The sequence below is a fragment of the Macadamia integrifolia genome, chromosome 2 (assembly GCF_013358625.1).
Source record: "Macadamia integrifolia cultivar HAES 741 chromosome 2, SCU_Mint_v3, whole genome shotgun sequence".
In the NCBI taxonomy this organism is placed as follows: Eukaryota; Viridiplantae; Streptophyta; class Magnoliopsida; order Proteales; family Proteaceae; genus Macadamia; species Macadamia integrifolia.
The window spans coordinates 12,495,176-12,511,945 of NC_056558.1; the positions used below are offsets into that span (position 1 = coordinate 12,495,176).

General features: G+C 36.4%; 1 pseudogene; it reads left to right on the plus strand.

The window, feature by feature from the left end:
- Positions 1 to 4,040: 4,040 nt before the first annotated feature.
- LOC122063713 lies at positions 4,041 to 9,391 on the plus strand (annotated as a pseudogene).
- The last annotated feature ends 7,379 nt before the right edge of the window (positions 9,392 to 16,770 follow it).

Genomic DNA, 16,770 nt, shown 5'->3' on the forward strand with positions numbered 1-16,770 from the left:
GAGTATCAGTACCAATAGAGATTGAATCATGTAATAAGAAAAAGCAAACTTGATTAAAATTAACAGAATAATTGTCTGAACAAATTCTAGAAACTGAATTCAAATTCCTCCTTATGGAGGGAACATAAACAATATCCTTCAAATCAATAAATAAGTCTGAATGAAAAAATAATTTAATAGTTCCTATGGCTTCCACTTCTACTTTAGCTCCATTGCCCACGAACATCGTCACTTCATCCTTGCTTGGCACCCTCCTACTTAAGAACCCCTATAAGGAATGTGTGACGTGAATAGATGATGCAGAATCTAACCACTATGAATCAATTGATATATTAATCAAGCAAGATTCGAAACATACTAAGGATAGATTCATATCATCATCCTTCTTTTTCTCAAGGTAGGTCTTCCTCTTAAAACAATCCTTCTTCCCTCCTTTAAATGGAGTGAATTTTCCATTCTTAAAGAACTTTTTGATTCCTTTGCTAGGTCCCATAGAAGATGAAGTCTTACCTTGAGTAAGATTGGCACTTTCAACTTTGGTCCTATTAATTGTTTCCTCTTCCTGGGTTACCATAATGATCAATTAATTAAGACCCCATTTATCCTTCAATGTATTATAAGTTGTCTTAAGAGTCTTGTAGCTCTCAGGTAGAGAGTTCAAAGCAATGGTGACTATGAAGTCATCATCAAAGTTAATAATTGTACCTCTGATCTTGTTTTTCAGGGAAATAAGTTCCAGTGTATGCTCTCTAGCACTTCCTACTCCATCAAATCTAGCCCCAGTCAATTGGCTCATGAGATCGTGAGCCTACGATTTCTTAAAACTATCAAACTTAGCTTTTATTGCAGTCAAATACTCAGAAGCAATGTCCTTTTTAGTAACACTATCCTTGATAGACTCAGGCAAAGTACTTTTAATAACAGCCAAGGACTTCCTATTTACAGTGACCCACTTGTCATAATCCCCTTTCTCAGTTTAGGTACTGATTGCAGTAGGTTCTACTGGTTTGGTGGTCCTAGTACATAGGTCTAGATCCTTGAGAATCATATAGACCTCTAAGTCTTCCATCTATTTGTTGAAATTATCCCCAGTAAGCTTAAGAATATCAAGTACACCAAAACTAGAAGACATCCTATTGAATATTTCAATAAAGAATGTTCTATTCAACATACAGACATATATGTAAAAGAATAAGCATATAACAATTAACAAAATTAAACATTACAATGCTCAATTGTCAATTACTTCAAGAGTGTCAACCGGAATTACATTCCTGGCCTTTGGGTCTGAAACATACTGGTCCACTCAAGTTTCTGCTATTACTGCGAGACTTCTTCTAACTTTTAAAAAAATACCGTCATCTTTGGATATACATCTTCTAGATTGAGAAATCCTTATTCTATTTTTCACTTTCTTTAACTTTAACTTCTCTTTGATAATGTCACATTTGGATGAACATTAGTAACCTTGCTACCAACCATTATTCTCTGTCTTTTCAAACAAAGAATACATTTGATTTGCATTTTATTACAATAAGGTTGAATTTTACCACTTTGATGGATTCTATCCAATCTTACTGCAATAGTTTACAAATTCATTCCGACAGCTAAAAGTGAGATTATTTAAGCATGCATAAAAAAAATATTCATAAACAAAAGCATGAACTATCATTACCAAGAATAAACAAGTTTATATTCTAATATGCAAGTAATGTATGAGTTGATTTTCTTTTATTTCTTTCAATTAATAGGAAAATTATGAAGAATCATTAAACACCCATACTTATAACTTATAACTTATAGAAAATAAAAAATTAGGCTCATAATATATCAAAACGAAGAGCACGAAAAACTGGACTCAACGCAAAAAACCAGGGTGAAAAATTCTTCACCGTTTGCCCGTACTAGCCATTTGAAGTTACAGAAAAAATAGATCAAAATCAATTTAGTTTACCCAAACCAACCGGTTCGGCCAAGCAGTCTAATCCGGTTCGGGCATATTAGTTCTGAGTCAAACCCGGGTCTTTGGGTCGAGTACCTGGGTCAAAACTCGGGTCAAATGGTCAACGACCCGATCAGCCTTTAACCGAGTCAAACAGGGTTGGTCATGATTTGACCCACTGCACCTCTAGGTCAACTCAGTAGGGTTTCCGAGTTAACCTGGTGATGACCCACCGCCATAGTTTTTTTTTTTTGAATAAAAAAAAATTTCTCCTTCGGCAGTCGTTTTCGATGATGCGTACCAGCACGTTCGAAGGTTTTCAGTGACTTATAGCGTACCGCCATGTCCATCTTCTCATGCTCTACAACTTTCGTGAAGAAAGTTTTCCCATACGGGACCTTTAAGCCAGAGTAAGATAATGATTTTCATAAATTAAAACTCAAACCCCCCCTTTTTTTTTTAAATAATTTCTTGATTCTAACACCATAGTGTAGGCTCTGATACCAATTGTTAGTGATTCTAAATTTTAAAATCATTTGAATGACTTACAGTGTATTGAATACAAGAATGAATAATAGAAAAAAAAATCGATCACATACCTGTTGAGCTTGAATGAAGTCCCTAAATCAAAGGTGACGCTTACACCACGAACTATGATGAAGAACCACACAATATGGGTCCTTCTACTGAGATCTTCTGCAGCCTCTTACTCTAGGATCTTCTCTCTATCTTTATACTAGCTCTTGTGAGAAAGCAGTGCTCCCAAAATATTATTATGAGAGTAACGACTGTAAGGACCGTCAGTATTCTATTTATAATAGAATCCCTAAACCCTATTCCATTCCCATAGTAGAATAGGGCTAGAAGTTTCCTAATTAGAGAAATCCTTGTTCTCTTGGGCCCAATAGGTTAATCAGTATCAGTTAAACCCACATAAGAGTCCTAACAGAGAGAGATTAATTTCTTCTACCCATATCCAAATTCATGAATCTAGAATTAATTACTAACAATTCCGGATGAACCCCACTGAAGTTATAATTTGATCGGTTTTCTGAGGGGTGATCAATTATTTGAAGTAAAATTTTATCTCTTCTGAGTTGTGTTTTTGGAGCTTGGAAGAACAACTTTCACCAGTTGAATGATCAATGGCAGCTTCCTTGTAAATACAATTCCTATTCATAGTTATTGACCTTGAAGTAAGACTAACAGGTAAGAAAAAAAAAAACAACCGGCGCTTAAAACTACAAGCAAATTTGTTTGATTCGCAATCATTAATTTACAATACAGAATGAGAAAAGATCGGGCTTAGTAATACGAAACATTCCTCACCTCCTCAACTCAAACTCGTAGTGCTAACTTCCCATTTTGTACATGTCATATGTGTTTTTCCCATTTACCCCAAAAAAAATGTGCTTTTGCCATATGGTGTTTTTTTTTTTTTTAGAGCCAAAATGTAGCAACTATGATAATTAGATTTTTATGCCCAATTGAGTGTGCATTGATTTGCAGGACCTAAGAAGAGGAGTGTCCCATCAGTCACAAAGGATAAGGCGATCATTTTGTCTTCCCAGTGAAAAGGTGTGGATTACACGTAGCCTAGCAACGATACCATACTGTATCGAAAAGAATGCATTGGATGGATGCTCAGGCATTGAGAATGAAGGACGCTTTTATAGGTGAACTCTCATGGGAAGATATCGTCTATGATCCATGGATCTCTGATTAGGAAATCCTATCCAAGCTCCGTGGCTAGCCTGCACTTTTTCGATTTTTCAAGGTGAAGCTGTGAATCATACAGATCAGCAGTAATGCGTCCCGATGCCAAAACTTCATGAACCAACTGAAGCAAGGAATACTAGGATCAGAGCTCAAGCATCCCTTGCTCTCTATCGATTGCTCACTACTATTTGTCCAGTTGTTATAAGGAAGAAAGTTCTCTATTGGGGCATGTTGCATTGTGCAACAACCAAAAGTGTCATAGTGGTCATTTCGCATCCGTGTGATGTATGGGCTATGCATACAGGAAAAGCATCGTATGCAATGAGAGCTTATAGAGGTGTAATGAGGTGGTCTGCGCACAACACCTAGCCCTACAAAGATGGACAGTGAGGATGTCATATTTGTTATTGTATGGTTGACCTTATTGGTAATCCGACTACGTGGCGGTGATGATGTGGCCAGTTTGGGTGACATGGCTGAAAGTGATGACATGGTAGCATTCAGTATCACCGATGAGATAACATAGCGACATTGTATGCATGGAGTAGTTTGATTCATCCATGGTAGGTGGTGCAAGTTTTGTGTCAAAACTGGCAAAATTGGCCTATTTATGCTCAGGGAAATTTTCGGCAATGAAAATGACAATTTTGCAAGACAATTTCTTTATGAAATTTTTTAAAATAAGTGTTCTCCATGTAACGATATGACAAAAATCAGATCTTTTCAACGGTTCTAATTTCATATCATTCCAATTTCATAAGAGGAAAATGAGTCATTGGAAAAATTTAGGGGCATTTTGATCTTTTTACATTTGGTCAATTCAGATCTCAAAAGGTAGGTCCAGCTCTTTTCTTGGATATCATATAAAAATTCATGTGTTTCCGTAAAGTGGTTCGAAAATCAGAACAAAAAAAAAATCAACTGACAAAGGTGTTTGGTGGATTTTCTAGATTTAATTTTCAATATTCATGGGTTTTTGTGTAATTTCAAAAATTTGAAGGTCTGAGTTGCTAGGGGTCTTTAAGCACTAAAATATATGAAGGCAGGAGCTTGATTGTAACAAAGAGGAGTATAGAGTCGTAGATTGAAGAGATGAAGCCACGTATGCCTTATTCCCATCCAAAGGCTGTTGAGCTTTGAAGCTGAAGTGACGGACCAGATTCGACCTCGAGATCTCCCATTGGTTGAGTACTTATCAAGGTATGCTGTGGTGTTTTAGACATGCATAGAAAGTATTATAAAGATTCTAAGCTTAAAGATCTCATGAGATTTGATTAAAAACAATCTTGAAGGATTCGGATCCAATGGTGGAGCCAATCAAAACTCGACAAGAAAAAGTGACAACTGAGATTTACTTTTCATTATTTGAATAGGACGGTCTGGATTAAGAGATTCCTTTTGATGAAATATACTGTCAGATTTGCGCCTCTGTTGCGCACGCCGTCGGCGTAGCCTACGCTACTCGTCCGAAGATTCAATTTTGAGTGTTCTGGGTGGTCCAACTTCATATGCCCATAACGTTCTAACCCTAACTCCAAATGAGTTCATCCAAGTTGCTACTTATTTATTTTTTTTTCAAGCTCTACACAATGGCAGCAAGAAAAATGAGTTTTGTGTGAAGGAATGCTACGATTTTGGCAAAAGAAACTTTTTCCTCTTTGTTGGTCCTTGAATGAACATGAATATTTGATGATAATTGTTTTTAGGCCATTAAATGAGGTAAAATAGGCAAGAAGCCAAGAGAGAGAAGGTGTGAGCACCAAACTTATAAGTACAACTTTTTCAGTCATCCCAGGCACCGATTGTGAGATTCTCTAACCTTTGATTTACATTATATACATGTATATATATGGGTTAATTATGGATGAATGTATACACGCTAGGTTAGTTGTGAATGAATTGCAAGCATGCTTGCCAGTTGTGGATGAATGTATATATGCTAGGTTCGTTGTGGATGAACTATAAGCATGCTTGCTAGTTGTGGATGTATATGCTAAGCATGGCTTAACTGTAGGGCATTGATATAAGTCTTAATTTATTATATTATTTATTGAGTGCTTAGTGAGTGCTAAGCACTGGGAGTGGGTGCTTCCGTGTAGTGGGTGCTACACATTGTACCGATACTATGAGTGTCATCTTCGTTTAATTTGAGAAAATTGGGTGTGGGTGCTCCCGACTGTAGGTGCAGTCAAAAGTAGTATATCAAATAGGTACGAAACCTTTACGGGTACTACTTCGGGGATGTATGCATATTGTCGAACCTCGTAAAAACTCTGTGTTGTGTGTGTGCTTCTTGATTGTATTATATATATATATATATATATTGAAGTACGTAGAATGTAGAATATGTGTATACACTTGAAAGCGCCTATGAGAGGCTGAGTGTGCATACGACTGTGTGCAAACAGGGACAGGAGTATCAAGGTTTGCCATGTCAAATATCAGACAGGTTTTGGGGATCGCAATTAGACTCACTGATTCACCCTACTCACAGTGACTGTCGGGTTACAACAATATTCCCAGCTTCTCTCCCTTTGACCCATCATTATATCGGTCTACATGTTAATCCCCTCCCACACACAGAAAGAACACTCTACCTTCTTATATTTGAGGGAACACATCCTCCGAACCCAAATCCAACGTGTGGGAAATGACCATCATGCCCTCCTAATCAATGCACATGTGACCTCTTCCATTGGCTAACGCACTCGCACAAGGCCATGCTATCACCCAAACAAATTTTCCTATATTTTAAGTTAGGGAAAGATATATAAAAAGAAAAAAGACATGCAAGATAGTTGTTTAATTTTCTGATTAATTCACGGATTATTATGCCTAATGAGACTTTTTGCCGCCTATTGGAACAAAATTGTGACTTCTACTCTCACGCAATTTATTCTGCTAAAGCCCAAATTCATAAAATCTTTTACTTTAATTAATCAACTTTTAAAAAAATAATAAACTTAGAAAATTAAAAAAATATTAAGAAAAAAAATAACAAATATTTTCTTAATATCTCCAACCTTGAGAGATATTGGTTGGGTACCTAATGCCTATACTCTACCCAAGTTCAATTGTAATTTGGTTTTTACCCCAATGGATAGAGTTGTCTTCTTTATTCTATTATGGTCACGAATCTATATGATATGGGACTAAACATTGCCGATGGCCTCAACAGGGGACCTTCTTCTTGAATTGCCAAGGTTTGATTCACTGCCTCCTTGCCTCCTTGATTAGTCCTCCCCACCACCTGTTGAAGCTTCAACTATTGTAAAAGATATTAGATGTCTTCTTCCGTCCCTTGTGGCTTTTACTTGTTATTTTATTAATGGAGATGAAAATGTCCATGCCCATGCTATTTCTAAGCAGGCCTTGCTCTACCCTCGTTTTGGGTATATAGAGACAATCATTTTGGATGACCTCTAAGCATAGTAGCAATGTGGTTCATGGATCCCCTCCTTGAGGGTCAAAAAAAACAAAAAAAAAAAAAAAAAACAAAAACTTGTTTATAGATTTTGCTTAGCTACATTATATTTTTTCCATATTTTGACTAGATCTAGTGACCTAAAGAGGTTTTGGCGAGAGCTTAAAAGTGACTATTAAATTAAAACAACCTATACTAAGAATGAAATACATACTTCTAATTCATTAAGTACACATCATCTACAATACCAATAGGCCTAAAATTATACACATCATCTACCATTTTGATTGTCCAAAAATTATAATAAAACAACAATAAATATTAAAAATAAAACTTCGAACGTTTTATGAGTCAATGATATTCGAATCCAAATTCAAACCTGAATTTCATTTTTTTTTTTTTTTTTTTTTTTTTTAATTTATCCCCATAGCGATTTGTCCAAATAATATTTTTCTTCGGCCCCTAGCTAAAGCCAGCTTGTCTTGAAGTTTGAAAATAGGAAGTAGAGCCGTTGGGGCCATGCCTCTTCCAACAATAAATTTTGAAAAAGTTATCCCAATTGACGGGCCCACATCTAGGTCCTCCTCTGTCCTTATCTCCACCAAAAAAGTTACAGGTTACAGCCTTTAGTAAAGTAACATGCAATCTCAGGTCCAGCTTTTACCTTTGGGTGGTGCTACAGCTGTCACGTGTTAGCTGTAAGCAGCCGTTTACCAAAAACAAGAGAAAAAAAAAAAGCTTTATCCAGCCGGCCCTTACCGTTGTCCCACAGTAACGCGCTTAGTAATCATCTTCACGAGTTTTTGGTGAGAGATTGTGCGTGTCTGTGTGTGTGTGAGAGAACGTTTGTCTGAGCGAGTGAGTGTCACTGCAGCTGCTTTCAGTTCAAATTCCAAATCCAGATGGCATATCGTACAAGCACCCAGCTGTGGAGTGTGAAGTATGGACTACGCTTCCGTCATTTCGTCGAAAAGAGTCTCCAAACTCCTCCTCCTCCTCTCCAAGGCCAAAGCTTTATATAAAGCCTCTTCCTTCACAACCTCAAGCATTGGACCTCTTCTGTCACGAACTCAAAGCAGTCTCAGCTACTCTCTCCTCTTCCTTCTTAGCTATTAGGTTCCAATTACCCAAGCTGTTCTGAGTATGGCTTCTACATCTTCTTTACCTTCTTTTTCTCTACTCTTGTTACAGCTCTTGCTGGTTTTTCCCTCTTTCATGTCTCCTCTGCCGGGAGAAAGCTCACTGAGTTGGTACAAACCAACCCCTGCTTCAATATCATAAGGGCTCTCTCCTTGCCGGCCAAATCTCTGTTAATTTCATTTGGTACGGCAAATTCAAGCCTTCCCAACGCGCAATCGTCACTGATTTCATCTCTTCTGTCTCCACAACTCCTCAGACAACCCAAACACAACAACCATCTGTTCTCACATGGTGGAAAACCACTGATAAATATTACCAACTCAGCTCCAAGAAACGCTCTTCCCTCTCCCTTCATCTGGGTAAGCAGCTCCTGGACGAGAACTATTCCTGGGGAAAGTCTCTCACCAGTAAGCAACTCGTTCAGCTCGCAGCCAGAGGCGACCAGAGGAATGCCATTAACGTCGTCTTGACCGCCTCTGATGTTGCCGTTGAAGGGTTCTGTCTCAGCAGGTGCGGGACACATGGGTCGTCCCCAAGCCACCAGATGAAGAATGTTCACAACAAGAAATACAAGTTCGCTTACATCTGGGTCGGAAACTCAGAGACACAGTGCCCTGGTCAATGTGCTTGGCCCTTCCACCAGCCCATCTATGGACCTCAGGGCGCTCCTTTGATCGCCCCCAACAACGACGTTGGCCTCGATGGAATGGTTATCAATCTGGCTAGTCTTTTGGCTGGAACTGCTACGAACCCATTTGGTAATGGTTATTACCAAGGCTCTGCAGAGGCACCTCTTGAAGCTGCTTCAGCTTGCCCTGGAATCTATGGGAAAGGAGCTTATCCGGGCTATGCTGGCGAATTGTTGGTGGACTCGACTACCGGTGCTAGCTACAATGCTCACGGCGTTAATGGGAGGAAGTACCTTCTTCCGGCCCTATACGATCCTACTACATCTTCCTGCTCGACACTGGTCTAAAACAGTAGCAGAGAATAGCTACTAGCTGTATATTTCTTGTAATAGTAGGTGTAGATAGGATGTAGAGATGATGGATTATAGATTAGGACTTCATAGTAGCTCCTCGAATTTATTGATTTATTTGTTCTTTTTCCCCCTTTATAATGGAATAATCTATAGAGCAAATTCTTTTGGTTTGCTCCTTCGATCATAAATTGTGTTAAATGCATGAATCCAGAATCAGTGACAGCTCCGACTGAACTCCTCTGCATTTAAAACTTGATCTGTTTTCAGAGAAGATCAATTCCTTAAAACAGGTGAAACGGAACCAAATTTTTTATAGACCTTAGTCAGTTTCAGCCTCTTGAGAGTCTGGTTTCACTTATAAACGATGATCCATGATAACTCAAATTTGTTCTGAAATCAGTGAGGAACTTCCATATTTGGTTTCATTTTCATTAAGCTTTCGGAATTCTACTTCATTTGCGAAAGAAATTATAGATGTGCAAAGGTCCTGTTGGTTAGTGGGAGCTTGGAACGGCAATTTCACCGGTTTGTTCATCGGTAGCAGTTTTCGTGGAATTCTAAATTGCATTTAGTTAGCTACCTGGAAGAAAAAGTAACAGATTTTTGTTTTTTTTATTTTTTTTTTTTATGATAACTAAGGCTGTGTTTAGAAAAGAAATAAAGAACAAAATGTATTTTTTTTTCTTGGGGTGAGAATTTTTTTTTTTATATTTTCACTTAAAAGGAGATTCTTCGTTTTTAAATTCAAAATTTTTATTGGGAATTGTAAAATTTTCTTTTGCTCTCTCCAAAATTCTCTTGAAATATTAAAACATAATAAAATAAAAAATAAATAATTACACAATGATTTCCCATCAGTCTATCTCTCTTAAAATTCAAAATTTTTTAAATCTTTTTCTTTTCTAATCTTTTATTCTCTTGGTAATCTAACATACATTCTCTGGTTTGGTTATATACGAAATCCTCATCACCTCTTGAACATCCAACACCTATATTCATTGTTTTCAAAAGTACGTACCCCACTCATATAATGGGAATAAGTGGAATAGGTGTTGTATGTTCAACCGAGCACTAGATCCATTCTCTGTCAACCCAAACTCTTAAACCTACTATAACCATATCCTACTGTCATATTGGGGGCACCTCATCGCTCGTGGAGAATGTGGACTCGTGTTGGGGCCAAGTGATCAGGTAGTGAACTCAACCCCAAGGGGATAGTCGAGTCAGGAAGCATTGGTTCTGAGTTCGATTTTTCTTACCTCCTTGGAGCCACTCACACAGGGTTGCACCTCATCGCTCGCTGTAGAAAATGTGGACTTGTGCAATGAATTCAACCCCCAAGGGGAGAGCCAAGTTGGCAAGGGACCTTTGCCTCAAAAAGCATGTGGTTCTGAGTTTGACTTTTCTTACCTCCTTGGAGCCACTCACATGGGGTGTTTAGCACTCTTCGCAATGAAAGTTGAATGGTTTTCATTCAAACCCTCATTCCTAGTTCTTGCTGTTGTGGGGTCAATATGAACCTATGGAATAGTCAGATATGGAATAGTCAGGCTGAAGGCCTGAATACCTGTCTTTAACCAAAAAAGGTATTGAATTCTTGCCCTTCTTTTCATACTTGGTTTTTGCCATTTGACAAACTTGGATTGAGTTGGAACTTAACATGCAAGCTACTCGACTAAGGGATTCCATACCTTTATCAAATAGGGAGAGTAATCATGAGATCCCAATGACAAGGATTTTTTTCACCCACAATGAATAGGAACTTTCTCATAGACAAGTGACAAGGGATTTAGCAAATTTCCTTCCAATCCAAAATTTTACTTGCACACAATTCCACATTGGGGCTCGCAACCCAGATGATTAGCACGTATCCCTAGATCTATGTCTCTGGTAGAAGAGTAATTGAAAAGAGGGTTGTTGGATAGGATTTAAATCCATTGATTAGTCATTTTAATATAAGTTAATTTTAGAAAAATTCCTCTAAAGATTTAAGCTCAAGACCTCTGACATTGTATACCAACAAGGCAATACCTTAACCATTATTCTCATAATATTAGGGTTTCCAAACAAAATTGGGATTGGAAGTATTTAGTTACAAAGGGTAAAAATTACATATATTTTATTTTTAAGTATGAGAATTTTATTTTTCTTTCCTTTACAATCAATCGTAGTCATCGACAAACTAAAAAATTAAAATTTTGCAAAAATAAATCCTTTGGTATGATGTGTAATAATTAGCAGTAATGGCAACTTCAATTATTCAGACGCTGGTACTGAAATTGTTTGTCCACTTTTCATCCTAAACCTCTTTTTCTTTTTAATAAGACCTTTTTTAAGAAAAAGGAAAATAAAGTTTCGGCATAATTTACAATAATTAGCAATCATAAATCATTCCAATTATTTCAGAGCTTACCTTAGTGGTCCATTATTTGGCTTCTTTCGCAGTTTATTTTTTGTCCAATTGCATGCAAAGTCATGCCTGGCCCAGATGAGATAGACAAAATGGAACCTTAGTCATTTATAGTTGGCAGGGCTGGCCCAGGGCAGGCAGGATAAAGCCAATATGGGGGTAGTAGTGTAGTACACAATTATTGAGTTCTATCGTCTAGGAGTCTAGGGTTTCTGAAAGTAGTTGTGGGATAAGAAGCTGCGTGGACCCGATGAAATACTTGTCATATGTACAGAGGATGAGTCCCACTTAAGATATTGCAGACACTAAACAAGCTGGGGCCCAGCAGCATTGAGCCTTATCCAACCCAAACTCCAGGTCAACTTGGGTTCCATTTCCTAACCCTAGGTTTGGTTTGGTTTGGTTCATTCGTTTTTCTCTCCTCTCTCTTACTTGTACGTTCGTCAACAAACCTATATCAGTGCAAGCTGTAAAAGACTTGGTTTGCTTAATTATGTGGCCAATGCTTCAAATCCTTAAATGTTTGGTGGGAGAGGGTTCCTCACACTAATAAATGTAGGAAGGAATTTGCAAAATCACATCAATACTTATTTTGAAAAAGATATCATTTATATGGGACTTATATATTTAAAGTAATAGAGAAAATAATTTAAAAAAAAAATCATGTAAGAGAAAATTATAGTTTGATAGCGGGGTAATGTTTTTCCAAGTTTGTTTTAATATGGTGAATTAACATTAAAACACATGGAAAAGCTTCCCACAATGTTAGTGTACCATCACTCTATGACATTTTTTTTTCTTTCACCATGACCATATATGGATTATACCATTTCCTAAACTTACATTATTGTGGCATGAGAGATTCCCTTATACAGTGATTTCAAAAGCCATGATCAGATTGGGATTAGATGATCAGTATCAACTAAGGCCAATCTTGATTGTGACCAATTTGGCTCGACCATCTCTCTTCCACAAACTTGGATTATAACATATTTGTGCCAATTCATCACTGCTCTTAATTGATTCTAATTCCATTGGATCAAAATTGGCGAGACGAATCCAGATCCTAATTCTAGGCTTTTAAAACCTACCGCATTAGTGGTGTTATGGGGAACCCTTACCCTTCAAACACAATTTGAAATAAACTAATCTTTAAGTCTTAATCCAACCCTAATCAACTTAGTCAGCGAAATTCTGGTCAACCATTTTCCCATGATGAATGAACTTCATGTTCCAATGGTATCACAAAAAATCTATCCATCCACATCCATTGGTCCATTCTATAAAAAATGGTACACTATTGTATTGTTTGCTAGCAAGTAGTTTCATGTCACTTCCTTACAGCCTTTATGGGGTTTGATATGAAAATCAAGACAAATGGGAGATTTGACTTTAGACCCTAATAAGGTTAGAATTAGGTTAAGAGATAGGTGCCTTTGTCTGAAGAACAAGTGATGGGAATGACATAGCTGTGGAATTGTGCTGATCCAAATTACACGCATTGACCCATAAGGCCGAGGCCAAGGTCTGGTCAGGTCAGGTCGGCAACCCTTAATTAGCCCTCCCGACTCCCAAGTCCTGCCACTCCTTTTGCATTATTAGATTTTGGGCATTTGTGAGGACCTTTCTAAGGTCACTTTCCTAGCTCAATTCTTGGCTAAGGTTCATTGAAACCCCCACCAAACCCACCCGGCCACCCCTATAGTACATTAGAGACCATGACCAATTATTGATTCCTAGTCCAAGCACTTTGGCAGTTTTTACGTACTACACCACACGTACGTAACACACGAGTGGGTTACCGACAATAATTGTGATTATCTCCCAATCCTAATCCACTGTTCAATACTGTTTAAATTAGTTGTTTTGCATGAAGCACATTATCTTTCAATTTGTCTTATAACTTCATGAAGTGACCTTAGGTTTTTAGGTGTGTTTATATGGTTCATACACAGCTTAAGGTCATAGGTGTAACTATATGGTTCATACACAGCTTATTTGTCTCCATTATTGATTGTGTAGGAAAAATGAATGATAGAGAAGGGGTTGGTCTTCATTGATTAATTCCAATCAGAATAGTTGAAACCCTAAAACATGGAATGAAAAAAACAAAATCATTATTATTATTTTTTAGAATTTTTTATTCAAAAATCTTGTAGATTTAACTACTTGACGTGGGTTTATTTTATTGATTAAAATTAATTAATAATAATAATAATAAGATGATAACTATTATTGTTACTGAGGATTATTAGTTTTTTAAATGTCAAGTCATTTGTTATGACATATGGATCAATAATATGTCCATTCTCACAATTGGATAGAGTAAATATGGTCTATAATCTAAGCTAACAGCATATCAAATTTTAAATTAATTCAATCTTAAGTATCCCATACATGTGTACTAATACTCGTTACATTATTACGCACTCTCCCAACTCTTAATGGGAAAATACAATTTTGATTAAAACAAAAGTAAAAATTGATGCTAATAATTGTGTTGCAATAATAATAATAACAATAATAGTAGTAAGGGATTGAGTTCTCTTTGCACAGCCTGGTAGCATTCTTTCTCCTTATTCATACTAAGGGAAAACAAACGCTACATGGTAGTTCTTATACCCAGGTATGTGAACATGTGAAATTATCGTCCCACTCTGAAATTCCATCCATTTGGGTATACGGTGTGCTTGTTGACGCTCTTATTGGTCATGTGCTACTACAAGGGTCATGTAACCAAGTAAGGATCTCTTGCTCTAATAAAAAGTGCATTAATGATCTATTAATCCAGAATAAGTAGTGGGAATCAACACTAATCAGAAATTTGAATTAAGATGATGGGATCAAATCCGATAATTTGCGCCATGCTCCATATGATCAAAACCTTACTCTTTCAATGCCTTTCATAAGTCTCCCATGGTTTTGCATAAGGGTGTTAATCGATTCGTTCCAATGTATACGGTTCGATTAATTCGATATAAGAATTTTAGGTAAAACCAAAAATCGAATCATTTAATAAATAGTTTTGGTTTAAACGGTTTTCTTATGTTTTCTAATATTTTATCTGAAGAACTTCTTTACCTTTAAAATTTTTAGTGAAATAGATGTAAATTATTACATAGAATTGAATTGTTCATTGTTACATTTTCTTTTTTTTAATAGTTGTTTGATGTAAACTTAACATTGAATGACTTAAATTTACTATGTATATATTAATTGATTTGATAGTTTTACCAATGATTTAAATTTTAAAACTAAAATCAAATCACGGTTTCAATTTTAATATCAAAATCGTATCATTTAATAAATGATTTCATGATAACAATGTCAATAATTCGATTCAATTTTGATAAACAATTTCGGTTCAAATTCACATCCTTAATTTTGCAGTTATATCATGTCAATTAATACTTTAGGGATGCCTAGCTCAACCAGTTTTCCTATTATAATAGTAATAATCCATAAAGATGGAAATCTTGTAAACTATGGAGGGCTGTGGGTGGGCTCCCATTCAATTTCCTAAGCCAGCTAGCCAGTCATCCTCATTACAGCAACGCATGCCGAGCTTGAAATTGAAACTTTCCACTATGGATTTGCTTTTGATCTATCATCTACCTCATCCTTTTAAGTTCTAATAATTGAATTGGTCAACATGTTTTTAATTCATTGTCTCTCTCTTTATTCACACCCTTTAATTATATCTATCTAACAGGACAATAACACTAATCAATTAAAGAGTCCAAATTATTTATGAGAGGATCTCACCTTGATTGCCGATATAAAGGTTGTTCTATTGCAATTTTGTGGTCATGGGTTCAAGTTAAGAAATAGTCACTTTGTAAAGCGGGATTGAAGTTGTGTACACTATGATTCTCCTTAGACCCGCAGTGCTAGAAACCTCATGCATTGAGTATGTTCCCTTAGAGGATTCAATCTTAATGCTAGTATAGGGATCACATTGCCTTTTAGAACCATTTCCCTATAGATAATTAAGAAAAAACCAAGATATAGTAATAAAAAGGATCACATTATACCATTGAATAAAGATGTTCACACATGCCCTCCCATTAAATGTTTCGACATAGATCTTAGTCCAAAGATAGCATTCTCTTACCCATATAATTAACCCTTATGATATGATAATAGTTAGTTGAAGTCCCCATGGTTTATTTGTCTCAATTAAGGATGTTAATCGGTTCAGTTTTAGTTTAAATGGTTCGGTTTGATTTGATTCACATATATTTTGGCTGAAACTAAAATCACACCATTTACTAAGCAGTTGCACTTTCTGAAACCGCAACCATTTATTAAACGGTTTTGGTTTCACGGTTTTAAACTGTTTCAGTTTCGATTTCAGTTTATTCCATATGGTCTCTAAACGATTAGCAATCGGTTTGCTAATTTATTCGCATGTGTACTAAAATTTGCTTTTGGTGATAAACGATTTAATCTTGAGAATGTGAAATGCGAACCATTATGTTTTGTTAAAACAACCAAACAACTAAGCAAAAGAAAATAGTCTCAAGCACATCTAAGAGCTTCAAGCGCATCTAACAAGTCAATAAGTAATGCTTATAGTAGGGATTTTCTTCTTCTCCCCCCCCCCCAAATAATGTGTTATAATATTAAAAAATATATATTTAATATGCGATGATATAAGCAAAAATTACATTTTTATCAATATACATTCTAATTAGTGCATTGGATTAATTTAATTGGCATTTCAAACGATGAGCAAGCTACCTTTAGAATTACTTGCAGGCTTGCAGCACTGAATCTTTGAATCAAATGAGATCTTAATGATATTTTACAATCATCTTAGTTAAACTTTAAACGGGTTAATCGAATCGATTTTGACGGTTTAAATGGTTCGATTTTAATGATTTCAATTTGATTTGAAACCAATAAATTAAAGGGTAATTTACAGCGCCACCCCTTGGAGAATGCCATTATTATAGGGACACCCCCTTTCTTTCACCAAATAAAACTCAGACCCCCTACCGTCAGTCTCTGTTAAGTGATGCTATGAAATGACATTTTAACCCTTATAAGCAAAAAGTGCAGCCAAATTAGGGAAAACAAAGACAGAGAGACGAAATTCTTACCAAAGCTTGTAAATCCTGAAAACCGAACAATCAATCCATCCCAATTAA